Source organism: Orycteropus afer, unplaced genomic scaffold (assembly GCF_000298275.1).
Source record: "Orycteropus afer afer isolate SDZICR_OR568_19922 unplaced genomic scaffold, OryAfe1.0 scaffold00060, whole genome shotgun sequence".
Lineage (NCBI taxonomy): Eukaryota > Metazoa > Chordata > Mammalia > Tubulidentata > Orycteropodidae > Orycteropus > Orycteropus afer.
The window spans coordinates 6,719,661-6,735,670 of record NW_006921647.1 but is presented as its reverse complement, the minus strand read 5'-3'; positions in this window follow the sequence as shown (position 1 = coordinate 6,735,670).

Here is a 16,010-nt window from a genome sequence, read left to right as displayed (position 1 = left end):
TATATGTATGCAGCTGGTGGGTTTGAATTGTTGGCATTGCTTAGCCACTGGGCCACTAGGGCTTTTTAAAGAATGTATGGAGAATAACTACTACAGGTGAAAAGGGAACAAAAAAATACTTGAGTTTTTTAAAAGAAGGCAAGAAAGAGCCTAAAAAAGAAACAGAAAGAAAATATAATAAACTAGAGCAATGTAGATTTTAATACAAATATTTCAGTAATTATATTAAATGTAAAAATAATTAATACTTCACTTTATATACATATAACCAGAAGGCTGTTGGTTCAAACCCACCAGCCACTCCTCGGAAGGAAAATGGGGCAATCTACTTCTGTAGTGATACTGCCTTGGAAACCCAAGGAGGGGTCACTATGAGTTGGATCCGACTCGATGGTACATAACAACAACAATGCATTTGGTTAAAAAACCAAATGCAAATATGTGCTTAATAGAGGTACATCTTAAATATAACAGCACAGAAAGGTTGAAAATAAAAGCAAGAGAAAAAATACAACTCTAGCACTATAAAAAGCTAGTATAGATGTACTCATAGCATACAGAGTGGACTGTTGGGCTAGAATCATTGCCAGAGATGAAAAGGGATATTTTGTAAAGACAAAATATCAACTAGAAGGTAATACGGTAACTCTAAATATACAGCTAATAACATAGTCCCAAAATATATAAACCCAAAACTGAACAGGAGTAAAAGGACTTTAACTCACTTCTCTAAATAATTTATAGAATAAGCAGAATGAAAACATTAGCAGAGATATAGATGATCTAAACATGATTCCTGATGTCAACCTTATTAATGTGTCTAGAATACTGCAATTGAAGAACATGCTTACTTTTCAAATGCAAGAGAGTCAGTTACCAAAATTCATCACATGCTGGGGCCACAAATTATCCCCAGTCGGAAATGAAGTAATATTCCTATAACTTATCATGTTGTTGTTGTTGTTGTTTGCCATCGAGTCAGCCTTATCATAGCAGTGGTAATTCATTGGTAGCATTCTTGTCTTCCATGTGGACACCCAGAGTTGATTTCCAGCCAGTGTACTTCATGTGCAGCCACCACTCATCTATAAATGGAAGGCTTCATGTTTGTAAGATGCTGAACAGATCTCAGAGGAGATTCCAGACTAAGATGGACTAAGAAGAAAGGGTTGGGAATCTGCTTTTGAAAATCAATTGATGAAAGTCCTATGAAGCACAATGGTTTGATTCTCAACTGATCATGGGCTAGTGCAGGAACAGGGAGCATTTTATTCTGTTGTGTATGAAGTGGCTCTGAGTCAGGGCTGACTCCATGGCAGCTAGCAACAACAACTTCTAACCCATAAGCGATACAATATATCACAATAGAACTAAAACTTATTTTGAACAGAAACACAACAAAATATAAAATATAAAATCATGTAGGATGCAGCTAAACCCTTCTTAGAAGAAAATGTACAGACTTAAATACATCTCTGAAAATAAAGACTGCACCTCAAGGATAAGCATCCATCTTAACAAGTTAGGAAAAAAATTGACAGTAGAAGGAAGGTGAATAATAATAGTAGCAGAAATTGATAAAATAGAATTCAAATATAATAGAGAAACTCAGCAATAACAAAAACAAAATTTTTCTTTGGAAAAATAATTTTGCTCCTTTATATCTTTTAAGAATATTCTTAGATTCCTGGATTGAAATTACATTTCAAAAAATAAAATATATGTATTAAGTATATGTGAGTTTGCTTAGTTTCTATTTTATCAAGAAAGGATATCGGAAAAAAAAAAAAATAGACTACTGTCTTCTATCACCAGCCACTATATAAAATATAGAGCTTTTGAAATACATCCAAAATAGGAAGAACACATTTTCTGAAAAAAGTCCTTTAATGAGATAAATAACTTCATGAAAACCTCACTTTATTATCTATATTGTTATTTCATTACAGATTAAGCAAAACTGTCACAAATGTGTTTGTGTTTGCATTTTCCTAATTCTACTTTACTGATACTCTTCCTCATCAAAAACTATTAGTTTATGAAAAAAATGAAATTGTACATACATAGTTTTTAATTAAAAATAAAAACTAACAAAAACACAGTTGTAGTAATCTTTTTGAAGCATATCATTAGACATTTCTTTCAAGGCACCTCTGGGTGGGTTCAAACGGCTTTTTGATTAGTAGTCAAGTGGTTAACTTGTTTTACCACCCAGAAACTCATATTAGTTTATTAGACTCGACATATTTTATGATAATTTAAGCAAACTCCTTATTCTTACTGAATACCAAACCAAAACCAACCTCACTGCCATCGAATTGATTCCAATTCATAGGAACCACGATTGGGTTTCTAAGACTCTAAATCTTTACGGAAGCAGATTTCCTCCTTTCTTTCATGGGGCAGCTGGTTGATTTGAACCATTGACCTTTTGGTTAGCAGCCAAATGCTTTAATCACTGTACCACCAGAGCTCTTTTTACTGAAGAGTGGGCATGAACTGCAATATTGATTTGTTTTGTCCAGTTTCATGTACAATTTTTATTTCTAACAAGAAATCTTTCTAAAAGTTCTCAACCCAGGATTTTTAAATGTTTTTAGTTTGATGTTTGTTTTAAACCTAAAAGTCAAGAAAAACAATCATTCTGTTCTTTCCCTGTAGTCTTTTTCCTCCTTTCCCTTGACATCAAGATTCCTGTTCTTTCTAAAAGCAGCAGGATTGGTAAATATCCTTCATGAACTTTGTATATGTACATACAGAATTGCAAAGCAATATGTGCTAATATGTTCATGCCTTTTTACATAAATGGCATCATACTGTGATTACTCAAACTGAATTAGTTGACCTAGCCCCTCTGTCACATGATTCTGAGTTGAAATTGACCGGTATGTTCATTTGCTTGTTTTAAGCAGTTATCTTACTTAATTTCTTATATGCCTAAATGTTTCTTTTTCAAACCATCAAAACACACAGTAAGGTAGACTTAAATTCCCTGTCAGAATAAAAAGCCAAGGAGTCTTATCTGAAGTTGGAGAAATATTCCAGAGATGGCATCTTTCTAAAAAGTATAATCTGCCTCTCTAACTGTCCTATTGAAGCAGGAGTATTGCCATCAATCTTTATCACACACACACACACACACACACACAAAGATGTTTTCATGATTACTCTAGTTCTTTAGCATTCAGCTGCCTAGGTTTAATAACTTGCCTGAAAAAAAAAAAAAAAAGCTGCATTGTGTGATTTGTGATTTGGTTTATGTCCCTGTAGTCTCACGAGTGGTGTTTAAACAGTCCAAATTAAAATGTAAGCACTTGAGAATGAGATTAAATTATGTGTCACTAGTTTCTCTTCTACAAAGTTCCAAACTCATGTTGTCTTTGAAATTGAGTACTAAATTACCCCTGGTGGTGCTGAGTCTTTCTCATCTTTTATCAATTTATGTTGGTATCCAGTAAGTTAAGAAAGTCACACTTACCAAATTTATTTTCTGGGAAGTGCCAAAGCCTTGTTGTGAATAGAAAGCTATTTATTTATTTATTTTAGTTCTTTTTCTCTGCATCAAATAAGGGTTCTACTTGGGAATGAAGAGAAAAACAAATTATACTTACTGGCTTCCACCATGATGAAACATGGCAATCAGATATTTGCATAACTTTATCTCATTAAATTCTTTAAATGTCAATATGAAGTAAGTCTTTCCCCAAGTTTTATAGATGGGAGTACTGAAGTGAGAGAACAAAGTAATTTTCTTCAGCTCCCTGAAAGCCTGGTTAGACTCCATCATGTTTTACATTGCTGTGGGAGATTGAACCATGAGGAGGACACATTATCTCTTGGTGTTCCTCTCATTATACTAGCCATCCACGTGTGACCACATCTCTCTGTGCTCTCTATACTGCTGCCACCATCAAGTCTGTGATTGCTTTCTATCTAGCTATGCTATGAGGTTAGAAAAGTTTTGAACAACAATAAACAACAAATAATCCATAATCCATTGCCACTGAGTTAATTGCTACTCATAGTAACTCTATAGGACTGCATCAAATTGGTCCATAGGGCTTCCAAGGCTGTAAATCTTTATCAAAAAGATGCGTACTTGTGTTTTATTGACTATGCAAAATCATTCAATTGTATGGATCATTGAGAAAAATGGCAATTCCAGAACCCTTAATTATACTCATGAGGAACCTGTACATAGACCAAGAGGCTGTTGTTTGAACAGAAAAAAGAGATACTGCATGGTTTAAAATCAGGAAGGGGCTGTGTCAGGGTTATATCCTTTCACCACACTTACTCAATCTGTATACTGAGCAAATAATCCAAGAAACTGGACTATGTGACATCAGGATTGGAGGAAGACTCATTATCAGCCTGTGATATGTAGATGACATAACTTTGCTTGATGAAAGTGAAGATGATTTGAAGCACTTACCAATGAAGATTGAAGACCACAGACTGAAGAATGGATTACACCTCAACATAAAGAAAATGAAAATCCTCACATCAGGATCAATAAGTAGCATCACAATAAATGGAGAAAAGATTGAAGTTGTCAAAGATTTCATGTTATTTTGTTCCAGGATCAACACCCATGGGAGCAGCACTCAAGAGATCACACAACGTATTGCACTGGGTAAATCTGCTGCAAAAGATCTCTTTAAACTACTGAAGAACAAAAACATCTCTTTGAAGAGTAAGGTGCACCTTACCCAAGCCATGATATTTTCAGTCACCTCATATTCATGTGAAAGCTGGACAATGAATAGGGAAAACAGAAGAAGAGTTGTTGCTTTTGAGTTGTGGTATTGGCGAAGAATACTGAAAGTACCACGGACTGCCAGAAGAACTAACAAATCTATCCTGGAAGAAATACAGCTGGAATGCTCCTTGGAAGTGAGAATGGCCAGACTTCATCTCACCTACTTTGGGCACGTTGTCAGAAGGGACAATTCCCTGGATAAGGATGTCATGCTTGGTAAAGTGGATGGTTAACAGAGAAGGGGACAGCCCTCCATAAGATGAATTGACATGGTGGCTGCAACAATAGTCTCAGGAGTAGAAGAGATTGTGAGGCTGGCAGAGGACTGAGTATTGTTTCATTCTGTTGTACATAGGATCAGTATGAGTCGGAGGCAGCTTGGCAACACCTAACAACAGCAACAACAATAACAACAAATCTTTATGAAAACAAAAAGCCTCATCATTCAATCTGTATGCTGAGCAAATAATCCGAGAAGCTGGACTATATGAAGAAGAGCGTGGCATCAGGATTGGAGAAAGACTCATTAACAGCCTGCAATATGCAGATGACATAATTTTGCTTGCTGAAAGTCTTTCCTCTCTCAGAGCAGCTGGTGGGTTCAAATCACCAATATTTTGGTAGGCAGCTGGATATTTAACCCCTGCACCCCAAGAACAGTTTTGAACCAATTTTAATTCCCAAGAATGAAGAATCTTGGGGTCTTCGAATACTTAAGGTCTCAATAGGAAAACATTGCCCTTGGAAGTGAGCTCAGAACCCAATCAAAATGTGGTGAGAAAGTAAGGAGGCAGCTACAGTTCTCTCTTGTGTATGTTCACTTGTTTGGTTAGGCTTTCATAGCCCAAGAGACCCACTGAGATAGGAGTTTCAATTATATGGGAAGGGACCATAGGAGACAGATGTCAGCAAAGGTCATAAAGTAGTAGGGGCTTCATAGCTTAAACAACCTTGCACATGACTGTGTGAACGTTATTTCCAGCTGGCACATTCTCACACACTGGAGCTAGTATCAACTTCATTTAGTGTCCTGCCAATTCCATTTCACTGTGGTGCTTGCTTTTCCTTGTGTTATGTCTACTTGGCATCTATGGGTTTTTGCTTTTGACACCTGATACTCCTGTTTTGTTGTGCTAACCTTGCTTTTTTGGATAATTTATACCTGGTTCTTAAGGATGTACTCTGCATTTGGCCATGGTAGGTAAAGACTTCCACCAGGGAGGTCAATCTTTCTGCATGACCATAGGTCCTGACTGTCTACCCTGGACTTTGGTTAACTCAGGAGATTTATCTCATTGAAAAGGTGTAGTTGAAAGTCTGTTTGTTCTAAATCTGTTTGTTACAACAAAAAGTCACAGAGAATGAAAGAAAATTTTGCCATTGGCACAGAAAATCAATTCAAGGAGCTTGAGCTGTGGAGCAGAGTCCTGAAAGCATTTTTAGACTTTCTGAGGCATACTATAATTCTGCACCAAAGGTGAATTCCCTTGTTCTGGGAACATAGCCTTGCAATGGGATAGAACAACCTCTCAACCCTGCCCTCAACATCAGAGGCCTCTTCATTTCTAATGTAGAGTGTGATTTCTAGCTATGTCCCTTGTGGTGGCAGTAAATGGAATGTTTGACGACACTGAGGAAGATTGAATTACAGTATTGGGATTTTCTTGTAACTCAGCCATTCAGTGACTCAATTTTTGAATTAACCACAAATAAATTTGGGAAGACATCATAAAAGTGCTCTCTTTTTTATTAACAAAAATCAAGAGGCTTTGACATTTGGAAAGATTGCTGTATTTTAGGGCAGTTTTTTAGGGCTGTTTTTTCTTCCTTTTTTGGAGGCCATTCACTTTTACATCAATCTGTCTCCCTGGCCAGAATGATTATGTAAGGTCATTGGGATATTATGTTACCCAAAAATCCCAGGTTTCTGGCTAATGCTGTCAAATATCACAGCCTTCCCTTTAAAGAAATAATGAACCCAAGGACTGAATGTCTTGCAAAACTTAAGTATATTATAGGATATTTATTTTAAAAACACTTTGCTGAAACCAATTTGTATTCAATTCTTATCTTTCTTCCTTCTTTCCTTCCTTCTTTCTTTCTTTCAATTGCACACACAGGTTCTTTCAGGAACTGGGACATTCATTTCTACTGAGGTGTTATTTCTTCATTATTCATTTAGCTTCAGTATTTTTCCATGTACAAGAAATGTTCACTTTTTTTAAAAAATTGAGAAAAAAAAATGTTGTCAGTATCAATAAATCTGCATCCAGAGAGAATAGCTTCCTATCAAGGTTCCGAGTACTTCATGGTTTTCCGATCTCCTGTCTGTGCTAATCAACCCTGATGTTTCACATATGCCGGACACATAGTGCCAACTTCTAAACCAGCTCTGTGCTGTGTTCCACTTTAGGAACGAGAAGCTGGATTATTTATTCATAACTGCATAAAGTCCTGTTTTTAAGCTGCTCTATGTGAAAGCAGAGAGTGGTTTGAGCCCGGTGGGGAGAGGCTGGGCAAGATGATGTTTGGATTCTTTGGGAATGGGAGAGGAATTTTATTTCTTGCTATAAATTAAATGGCCTAATTTGACCCTCCACCAGTAACATGATAACCAATTAATACATTAATGGACAGGGATTATAATGTCTGGTTTTAGAAAATGGAAACTAGGAGTCAATTCCTCTTGAATACTCTTTGGGGCATTTTAATTTTGTCCCTGTGTAGCCAAAATACTTGTGTAGTAATGGGAATTACTGAAAGAAAGCCTGTGAAACTGAAGTGGTAAATGTGTATAATGTTTCCTTATCCCTTAGGTAAGAACTACTGCAAGTATTAATTGCATGAAAAAATAGTTACATGTAAAAATAAAAGAGTAGCATTATTCCATTCCCTATACATTTTATTTCTGCTAGCTCAAACTTTAGTAGCATTTTATTTTTCATTCTTTGAAACAGATAAATGTAACCTATTTTACATATACAATATGGTCATTCACTCTGCAGATAACACATTATGTAGTTTCTCATGAAGTGTTTTAAATATAACATTTTTAGTCCAATCACATAAGTTATTGCTATCAAATAATATGTAATTTACCAAACCCCTGATCTTAGAATACTTAGAAATCAAAGAAGAAGCTACACACACTTATAAGTAATGTTATACAGATGTGATAATGATAATCTTACTACTTAGCAGTGATTTTTGAATTTGAATACATCTTCAGCACTCACATAGCAAGTGGTTTGGGATGACCAAAAATAGAATAAGAATTATACTTTCATAAAATAAATGAAATAAAATTGTTCCTTCAGCATAAAGCAATAATGTCGATCTCTAGCACCCAAATATTTGGGAGAAGGAAGTAAGCCTAGCACTCTTGAGACAATGGACATGATTAAATATGAAAATGCATCATTTTTTATTTCTTACAAATGTGGGCCAGCGTGTATTGAATCCCACTGATTTAATTTGGGCATACTATAATTTACCGGGCTGGAGTAGAAACAGTAATTCTGCAAGGCCATCATAAGCTCATTAGAAACACACTGAGAAAGCTTAATGGCCTACAACCCATAGCTTTTTGCATCCATTCAATAGTGATCCCCTCTTGCCCAGCCTGCTACTGGCGGCTGCATGCTGGTGATACTGTGGTTGTTTTCATACAAGCTCCAGAAAATGAGAGGTATTTTTTTCAAACAAGATTTAAGTCACCAAGAAACATATAAAGCCAACATTTCAGTGGTATGTGGCACGCTGCTAGGATAAAAAAAATTTCCACGTGCTGTTAATCATGGTAAGATTGGTTAGCTGTTAAGTACTGTATAGTGCAACTAATCAAAAGCTCAAGAAATCCCACACAATGGAATAGAAATAATTACTCTCCCTGAGCTGCTATTGTTTCCTGCTTCAGCCTTCTCTGGACTAATAAAAGGTTTAATTTTAAATTGTATGGAAGAAATGTCAGGACTAAAAAGAATACAATGTTCAGCTGCTTTAACCTTAATAGGTTAAAGCTGTTGCTGCGCTGTTATGTGCCGTCGAGTCGGACCCGACTCATAGCGACCCCCTCCTTGGGTTTCCGAGGCAGTATCACTACGGAAGTAGATTGCCCCATCTTCCTTCCGAGGAGTGGCTGGTGGATAGGTTAAAGCTAAGTGAGCCTAAACAAACCTGGAGACCTCCCCTTAACCCTCTCTAGCCCCTCTTCACTACTAATTGATATGACCACATAAAAAAGCCTGGGTTCTAACATCCTCGCCTTTCTTCACATGATAATGTTCTGATAAGGTGTGAGAGCTCTGGTTATGAGGTCTCTACGTATGTGCTTATGATATCAGTTAGGAACAGTCGGTGACTAGTTCAAAAGAGGGACGTTTATTCTGATGCTACACAGGAAGAATGTGGGAAGGGGAGGGGAAAAAGAAGAACAATCACATTAAGACTTCCTGCATTTAAACATTTAAATGTGTGTTATTTTTCACTTTTACTATCTTCGAAAAAAAAGGTAAATTTTCAGACCTGGACTTTTGAAAAGTTACAGTTTACTAACAAGAAAGTACTCCAGAAGAAGGTATGAAGAGTAACAGTTCTACTGAAATCTGCACTGTGGATTTGGCAACATATTTTGAATCATAAATTCCAAGTAAAAACAACAACAACAAAATGTTACCATGGAATCAGTTCCTACTCAGGTTGACCCCATGTGTTACAAAGTAGAACTACTCCATAGGGTTTTCTTGGCTGTAATCTTTATAGAAGGAGCCTTGCTAGTGCAATGAGTAAAACACTTGGCTGCTAAATGAAAGGTCAGCAGTTTGAAACCATCAGCCACACAGTGGGAGAAAGATGTGGCTGTCTGTTTCTGTAAAGAGTACATCCTTACAAACCCTATGGGGCAATTCTGCTCTGCCCTATTGGGTTGCTATGAGCTGGTATTGATTTGATGGAAATGAGTTTGGTTGATTTGTTTGGTAATCTTTATAGAAGCTTATAGCCAGGCATTTCTAATGGCCTACCTTTAGAGTAACAGATGAGCACAAACCATTGGTGCCACTCAGCAAACTCTAGTTTTTTTTTTTTTTTTTTTAAGATTCAAATAGAATAAAAAATATATTAGAAAAGTACATATATTGATCAGTTACATTTCTCACATGATCTTGTTCTCAATAATCTAAATGCCATGGGAAATTTCAGAGATTTGATTATCTTTGTTTATATCTTTTTCTAGCCATGATTATATGTTAATTTCTTAATGGTTTCTTGTATTCTATGTTATGGTTCCTTAAAAGGAGATAAATAACATATTTTCCCCCTGAAAGAATGTTATTGCTTTTAGTTGCTGATGATTCGGCTCCAACTCATGGTGATCCATGTACAACAGAGTGAAACAGTGCGTGGTCCTGTGCCATTTTCATGGTCATTTGTATGCCTGAGGCCATTGTAGCAGCAACTGTGTATTTTGACTGCCTTCCAACATAGGGAGCTCACCTTCTAGCATTATGGCAGTCAATATTCTATTGTGATCCATAGTTTTTACTGGTTGATTTTCAAAAGTGTATTGCTAGACCTTTCTTTCAGTCTGTCTTGGTCCTAAAGCTCCATTGAAGCCTGTCTATCATGGGTGGCCCTTCTGGTATTTGAAATACTAGTGGCATATAGCTTCCAGCATAATAGTAACATGCAAGACAACACAGTATGACAAACTGACAATTGGGTAGTGGCTGAAATAATTACATTGTACTTAATAAAGAAAAAGAAAAAAATCTTATACAGTACTGTGATGTATTGAGAACCATGCAAAGAACGTGCAAGCTGGAATCACTCAGTCTATGGCTTAAATGGATTCATATTGATCAAGTTCTTGACCATTCTGGAGCAGTAACATGAGAGTAACAACACCTGCCTGGTTGGTGAGAATAAGGATAAAAAGAATAAGCGAAGATGTAATTGTGGCTCTAAGAATCAAAATAGTAATAGGACATTATATGCCTTATAATGTACTGTTTCATATTTTCTTTCTTATTTCAGCCATTCATCATATTATTACCAGAATTATTTTTTTTCCAATACACAGTTCTGTTAATATGACTTTCCTCCTCAAAGTCATTTGTTTCTTAATAAACAATCTGTAAATCAACCTTACATGTAAAATTTTTAAAAGCATTAATTTAGTCACCATACCAAAAAGAACTGGTCAATGTACAACAATTTCATGAAGTAGCATATGATCAAAAACTGGTGGTATTGAAGGAAGAAGTCCAAACTTCCCTGAAAGAACTGGTGAAAAACAAAATTCCAGGAATTGATGGAATACCCATTGAGCTGTTTCAACAAATGGATGCAATGCTAGAAGCACTCACTTGTTTTTGCCAAGAAATTTGAAAGATGGCTACGTTGCCAAACAACTGGAAGAAATCCATATTTGTGCCTATTCCGAAGAAAGGTGATCCAACAGAATGTGGCAATTATTGAACAATATCATTAATATCACACGCAAGTAAAATTTTGCTGAAAATAGTTTAAATATGGTTACAGCAGTACATAGTCAGAGAACATCCAGATATTTAAGCTAGATTCAGAAGAGGTTTTAGAACAAGGGATATCATTGCTGATGTCAGATGGATTTTGGCTGAAAGAAAAGAATGCTAGAAAGATGTTGACCTGTGTTTTATTGACTACACAAAGGCATTAGAGTAAGTGGATCATAGCAAACTATGGATAATATTATGAAGAATGAGAATTCCCGAATACAAAATTATGCTCATGATGGAACCTGTATATAAACAAAGAGGCAGTCTTTCAAACAGAACAAGTGGACACTGCATGGTTTAAAACCAGGAAAGGTGTGCATTTGGGTTGTATCTTTTCACTATATTTATTCAATATATATGCTAAGCAAACAATCTGAGCAACTGGATTACATGAAGAAGAATGTGCCATCAGGTTTGGATAAAGACTCATGAACAACTTGTGATATGTGGATAACACAACCTTGCTTGCTAAAAGGGAAGAAGACTCGAAACACTTCAAGACTTGAAAACTTCAGTATGGATTATACCTCAACACAAAGAAGACAAAAATCCTCACAACTGGACCTAGAAGTAACAAAATGATAAATGGATTAAAGATTGAAGTTGTCAAGGATTTAATTTCCTTGGATTTACAGCCAACTTCCATAGAAGCAACAGTCAAGAATCAAAGGGTGTAGTGTATTGGACATATTTCCTACAAAAAAAATTATCTTTAAAATGTTGAAGAGCAAAGATGTCACTTTGACTAAGGGTACCTGACCCCAAAGTCATTTTAATCTTAGATCTCATATGCATGTGAAAGTTGGACGATGAGTAAAGAAGACGCCAGAAGAATTGATGAATTTGAATGATGGTGTTGGCCCAAAATGATGAATATATGATGGACTTCAGAAGAACAAACAAATCTGTCTTGGAAGAAGTACAACTAGAATGCTCCTTAGAAGAACAGTCAGACTTTTTCTCTCACACTTTGGTCATGTTATCAGGGAATACCATTCCTTTGAGAAGAATATCATGCATGGTACAGTAGTTGGTCAGTGAAAATGAGCAAGACCCTGAATGAGATAGATTGACATGGTGGCTCCAACAATGAACTCAATCATGGCAACGATTGTGAGGATGGTACGGGAATGGCCAGTTTTTCATTCTGTTGTACTGACTTGACAACACCTAACAACAACAACAACAGCAGCAACATTTTAGTAGGATAAACTTACTTTATAAATTCAACTTTATAACCTTTATTTTTTTATTAGACAAGAACACAAGGACAATGAGTTTATTTAAATGTGTATAATCATTTTAATGTGTTTTATAATAATTTAAAATTGACTGTTAGGGATCATAGTGTAGTCTTGTATCAATCACAGAATGGAACATTATTATTATTATTATTTGTTTTCTTTATTTATCCAAATAACAGAACATATTGATTCATAAAAATAATCACAAATGACAAATGACCTTTATATATACCTGTTTACAATATTAATACAAGTAATGTAACTAATATGGAAACTTGAAAGGAGTAGTAATAGATTTTGTTTATTTTAATTTGCTCATTTTTTTTTCTGCATTTTGATGGGAATCAGTAATTGAATTCCTTAGAGAACCTCAAACTTTATCTTTTCACAGACAGAATCTTTTAGAAAATAATTTGTAAGCAAATTATGAACATTGATTTTGATTTAATTTGTTTCATAAGATTCATTACCCATTACTGTTTCATATATATTAAACTCTGCATTAGTATGTTTTATGATATTTCATTTGGGTAGGGTATTTTGGTCTCCCTCAATGGCCCAAAAAATAAATTGTGATTGATCTAAACATAATTGTGCTTCTTCCTTGCATATGAATAAATGCTTGGCTAGGCACAAAACTCCAAGGACACTATCCCTTTTCTCCAACTCTGTCTTCCAGTTCAAGTACTGCAAATAAGAAATCTAATGGCAATTTAATTACTTTCATTTGTTAGTAATGTCTTTATTTCTCAAGAACCTATAACATTGCCAAGGCCCATTACAGGGAAGAACTTGGTACAATCTAGCTGTGAGAAAAATGCCCTAGAGGATGTTTGGTAGATTTCACAGATATTTTAGAATATGTTCAGCTTGGATAGTCTGGATATTTGGATAGTTTCAAATATACTGATCTTTTTTCTCCTATAGTTTCAAATTTTCAAATAAGTCCTTCTCATGAGTTTTTCATTTCAGATATTATATATATGTATTTAGCTATAGATGTTCCATTTGACTCTTCCCGTAGTTTCTGTTTCATTGTTCATTATATTCATGTTTTCCTTTACATCTTCAGCATATTGATAATAGATATAATTGAATCCTTGTCTCAAAGTCTCATCACCTCTATTGTTTTTGGCTGTTTCTTTTGACTAATTCTTCTCACATCTTCTTCGTTCTATGTTTATCTAGTAATTTTTACTGGATGGTGGACTTTGTGAATTGTTTAGTTTCTGGAGTTTGTCTTCCTTTAAAGAATGTTAAATTCTGTTTTGACAAGCAGTTGATTTATTTGCATACCAACTTGATCCTTTCAAGGCTTGTTTTAAGTTTCTTAGCATGCATTTATGGTAGCCTTCACACTGAGAAACAGTGTACTCCTAAACTGTTTTTTTTTTTTTTTTTGTCTGAGGTTGTTATTGCAAGCTCTAGGTGTTCAAAGAGGTATCTCCATTCTAATTGTTCAGAACTCAAATCTGTCCCTTAGCAATCACTGATAGTTTTTCAACAGAGGGATCCCCAGTAATTCCTCTTTTCCTGATAGTCATTTTAATCTTAGGCCTTATTTTGTCTTAACCTTACAAGGGAAAATGAGAATTTCCCTGATGGAAAATTCCCTCAAATTTTCACCTCACTCTCTTATTGCTTAGATGGTTTGTGATGAGAAGAAAAATACTATTTTTATTCTTATTTTTCTATAGGTAAGGTAGTTTCTTTTCTCTCACCCTGGCTTCTTTCAAGATTCTCTCTTTACCTTTGATTTTCTGTAGTTTGAATATGATATGCCTTGATGTAGATTTTTTTTTTTTTTTGGATTTATCCTGCTTGGTCTTCTCCAGTTTTTCCTGTATCAGTGGTTTGGTTTCTGTCATTAATTTTGGAAAATTCTCAGCCTTTATTGCTTCAAATACAAGTACTACTTCTGTGCATTTCTCTTTTTCTGATAATTCCCATAATGTATGTTACTGTGATTTTTAATTTTAGAATTTCCTTTGATTCTTTCTTTGAGTTTTCATCTCTCTGCTTACATTACTCATCTGTTCTTGCATCTTGCTCAGTTTTCCGTTAGAGCTTTTAGCATATTAATCATAATATTAACTATGATTAAGCTCTGTTCTGATAATTCTAAAATTTCTGGCATATGAGTCTAGTTCTGATGTTTGTTCTGTCTCTTCAGACTGTATTTTTTGCCTTTTAGTATGCCTTGTAAATTTTGTTGAAAGTCAGACATGATGTATTGGGTGAAAGGAACTGAGGTAAATATTCCTTTACTGTGAAGTTTTATGTTCACTGGCAAAAGTTAGACTGTGTTTACTCTTTACTGTAGCTATAGGTTTCAGGGACTAAAAATTCCTCTATTGTCCTTGTTTTTGTCTCCCCTACTGTCTTTAGTTTTCTTTAAAGACTCTTGATTAATAGGGTCTGAGGTTTGCAGTTCTTTCTACCATAATCCACTGTTACTATACAGGAGCTCTGTTGATATGGTAGTGGTGATGTAGAGGAAGAGGGAAGAGTTACAAAATTCTGTGATTAGATCTAAGACTTGTAATGGGTCTGTGGTTAGTCTCTTAAGAGTTGGATCCGACTTGACAGCAGTGAGTTTGGTTTTGGTTTGGTGGCTATGGGCTATGATGTTTAAAGTACTTCTCAGTTTCTTTTTCCATTAGGTGGGATGGGAAGGCTAAAGCAGGCTGGAACTGGGTATTTCCCTTCCCCCATGTGTTTGTCATTCTTTTTTAATTTTTTTTTTTTAATTGTGATTTGGGTGAAGATTTACAGAGAAAATTCACTTTCCATACAGCAGTTCACATATACTTTGTCTCATGTCATTGACCACAGTTTATCACAATGCAACAGCTCCCCTCCAACTTCCTCCCCATAGTTACCTCTTCCCAGTGTCCATCCCTCCATACACTCCTGCCCCCTGAGCTGTCTCCCTGTGCATAAGCAACCCTTTTTTCCTCCCATGATTGTTCTCTCCAAGGGGTGTATCTACTTGAGGTAAATGTTTAACTCATGTGGCTGTATTTTGTTTGGCTGGAAACCACAGGTGTGGGTTCAATTCCAGACCTGAAGGGCAGCTAGGGGCCATAGTCTCGGTGGTTCCACCAGGCTCTGTCGGACCAGCAAAACTGGTCCCCACCTTTTTTTTTTTTCCTTTCTCCAAATGATTTTGAGTTTTGTTCCACATTGTTCCCCCTCTCTATCTAGGATCTCATACATAGATCCCCTTCCAGTGGATGACAGTGGTAGCCAGGCACCATCTAGTTCTTCTGGTCTATAGTTGTATAGGCTGCAGATCGGATGGTGTACCAGTCTCTAGGACTAATTGTTTCCATGAATTTTGGTTTTCTTCATTCTTCTTTGCTCTTGACAAGGAGAGACCCATCGTTGCATCTAGATGGCAGCTTGCTAGCTTTTAAGATCCCAGTCACTACTCGCCAAAGTAGGAGATGGAACAACGTTTTGTAT